The following is a 3560-nucleotide window of genomic DNA, read 5'->3' as shown; positions in this document are numbered from 1 at the left end:
CAATCCCCTCTACTGCTCTAGGGATACCAGCTGCCTATATCTGACTCGTGCCTCTCTTTATCCTGGCCATAGCCTCAATTTGTCTCCTCATCCAGGTTTCCTTACTCCTACCTGCCTTGCCTTTCACTCTAACAGGAACATGCATACCTTTCACTATCCACTATTAAAATCATCCCATTTTCTGGAAGTCCCTTTGCCTGCAAACAACTTACTCCAAACAACTTTTGCAAGCACCTGACCAACCCACTAAAGTTGGCCCCAATTTAGAAGTTGTTCGGAGGTTGGCATGGCACTCAATAATATTGCCTCAACTTTGTAACAAGATTTCAGTAGAGGTTTTAGTAGACAGTTTACAGTAATTCCCTCTCAGGTCTCTAGCATTGAAATAAATGTTATTTATTCCAACTATCTTTCCTCACTCCCTGCCATGCTCCTGCCTATCCTGTCCATTGACCTTGCTGTCATTGCCTCCTGTACTGACTTCCAGTCTCCCACTTGCCTCAATACTGCATTGGATCCCGACCCTCTGACAATCTAGTTTAAACCCTGGATACAAGAAACTGCAGGTACTGGTTTACAAAACAAGACCCAAAGTGCTGGAGTAACCCAGCGGGTCCGGCAGCATCTCTGAGGAGCATGGATAGGTGACGTTTTGGGTCAGGACCCTTCTTCAACCCCTCTTTAAACCCTCCTGAGTTAAATGTTCCCAGTAGCAAACCTGTACCTCTCGTACAGATCACCTCTATTCCATAGAGAATGGTCTGTTTCCATTCTGTATGACCCAAGGAAGCTGCCATGTCCAAATCACAGAGGCTATCAGGATGGATGAGGCTGCAGCATAGTGCTGTAAATTCTTGAGCCATGTGTTGGCCAGTGTACATCAGCAACAGCATATTAATATAAGGTTAAACAAAAGAGATGGCTGTGCTTCTGAACAATTCTCTTTAGGATCAACTCTGTTCACTATCACAAAGGATTTTTCAACACTAATGATACTCTCGGGACAATTTACAAAGGACAATTAAACAACAAATCTGTGGGATGTGGGAGGAAACCCAAGCATTCAGAACACAAAATAAGGTTTTCAAGGTCAGTATATTGTCACATGTACCAGTCAAAGTACAGTGAAATTTGAGTTATCATACAGCCATACTAATGGGCCTGTCCAACTTAGGCAATTTTTTCGGCGACTGGACTGCCCTACGGCAATATCTACATGGTTTTTTCCGTTTGCTTCCATAGTTTGTGGCAGTCAGACACTTCCATAGTTTGTGGCAGTCAGACACTTGAGATGAGAGAAGAAGCTCTGATGTCAAGACCATGGACACAAACAAAATGTACAAAAAAAAGTACAAAAGTTAATCCTGGACATTAATGGTCTTACTAGGCTAACGACTGCCAGACCTGTGAAGTTTACGGTGTGAGCTGAGACCTTAAAGCCTGTAAATGTAAAACAAATTACACGGTGAGTATTAGAATGTGTAAACAAAATAGATAATTGGCAGGAAAGGAGCTATAAATAAAGAGGAGAATTGATTAGTGTTTGTTTCTCCCACGGAGAGCTTGTGTCAGACAATAACACTAAGTAGGCATTGGACCAAGTGCTGATAGATGGGATTAGTAAATCAAGAGTGATTAATTGTCATATGCATGGGGAATGGAACAATGAAATTCTTACTTTCTGCAGCTTTACAGGCACATTAGTGCAAGTATAGATGGGTCCTTGATGGTCAGAATAAAGACGGTGGGCAGAAGGGACTGTTTCTTTGTTGTGTGACTGGGATCCAAAGCCATCCTTGCACACGGTGCCCACAGAGCAATCTGAATGAGTTACAATAACTTGTTTTTAAGTTAAAAAAAAAAGATATACGGCATGGAAATAGGTCCCTCGTTCCACCGAATCCACGCTCACCTGCTGTCACCCATACACTATCCTACAGACTAGGGACAATTTATAGAAGCCAATTAACCTACAAACCTGCATGTCTTTGGAATGTGTGTGGAAACTGGAGCACCTTGAGAAAACCCACGCAATCACAAGGAGAACGTACAAACTCCACACAAACAGCACCGATAGTCAGGATTGAACCCGGGTCTCTGGTGCTGTCAGGCAGCAACTCTATCGTTGCGCCACAGTGCTGCCCTTTATTTTTAAATCTGGAGGCAGTCGTAGATGTGATCGTCCTGTCAAACAAATTGACTAAACCACAGGCAGCCTTTTACTCAAAACAACCGTATCCATAGCATTCTGTTAAGCTTCTTCTGTCTGAAATTTGCTGTTACTGTAAATTCAGCTGTGTGATTTGTAGCTTCAAATACCCTAGTGTGGCTTGCAAACGTCTGCGCCCAATGGCATTTGTGTTGATTTACTGGAGTGCAAATTCTACAGGAGGCCTGGATGCTTTGTAACCCACTCACAAGATAGCACAAGAAAGAATGGGTGTCACTCTGCCAGGGTCAGTTAATGTGTGTACCATTGTCCAAGTTAGTTTGTGAAGACTGCACTTGGAAAGTGTACCCGAGCCAGCTGAAGGGGAAGCGGAGAGAGAAATGGGTCAGGGGGAGAGAAACAACTGGCCAAAGGAATAAGAAAACCAGAATGGAATCTGTTGAGAAACAGAAAGTAGATTGTCAGAACACCAAGCTTGTGTCAAACAAAGGTCTCCGTGCAATTCACAATCAAAATCTGGAGTTTGTTGCAATTCTAAAATAAAATAAGAAAATGCTTGAAACAGCCTGGTTAGGCAGCTTCTGTGGAATGAGAAACAGTTAACTTTTAAGGTTGTTGACTATTCATTAATTCTGAGCAGATTCCTATCCTGAATTTCCCCCTATGGAATTGACCCTCAACCATGACTGTAAGTAGAAAGAGAACCTGGCATTCAGCTCCACGGGCCTGCTCTGCCATTCCATCAGATCTTTGGTGATCCAACGTTCCTCAAATCCACTTTCTCGCCCTTTCCCCATAACCCGTGATTCCCTTGCTGATCAGCAATCTATCTCAGCCTTAAATATATCCAAGGACTTTGCTCTCTCTGTGGCAAGGAGTTCCAAATACTCTCAGTACTCAAAGGGAAGAAATTCCATCTCATCCCCGTCTTAATAACACATTCACTTATTCTGAGTCCATGGCCTGTGGTTCTGGACTCTGTCACGAGAGGAAACATCATCTCATCATTTACTTTCAGGTTTAACTCTGTAAGAATCTTGTGTTCCAATAAGATTGTCTCTCAATGTTTTCAACTCTAATTAGCTCCAAGACAATCCCTCCCAATCCAAAATTATCCAAGTGAAACTTTTCAGAATAGCCTCCAATGGAATAGTATTTTCTTTTAAATGGGGAAACCAAAATGTATGCCAGAACGCCAGACGTCTCACAAATGCCCCTCATTGCTGAATCTGCCATCTCATTGATAGAAAATGATGTGCTGAACTCTGCTGATTACAGTGAAAGATCTCCGTGTGAGATCATCTTTCACTATGTGACAAATCTCGATGTTCATTTCTTTCCAGGGGAGTGACTTCCTGCGAGGAACAATGGACCCTCACAGACTTCCTGC

Source organism: Leucoraja erinacea, chromosome 27, assembly GCF_028641065.1.
Source record: "Leucoraja erinacea ecotype New England chromosome 27, Leri_hhj_1, whole genome shotgun sequence".
Taxonomy (NCBI): domain Eukaryota; kingdom Metazoa; phylum Chordata; class Chondrichthyes; order Rajiformes; family Rajidae; genus Leucoraja; species Leucoraja erinaceus.
This window is presented reverse-complemented; position numbering follows the sequence as displayed.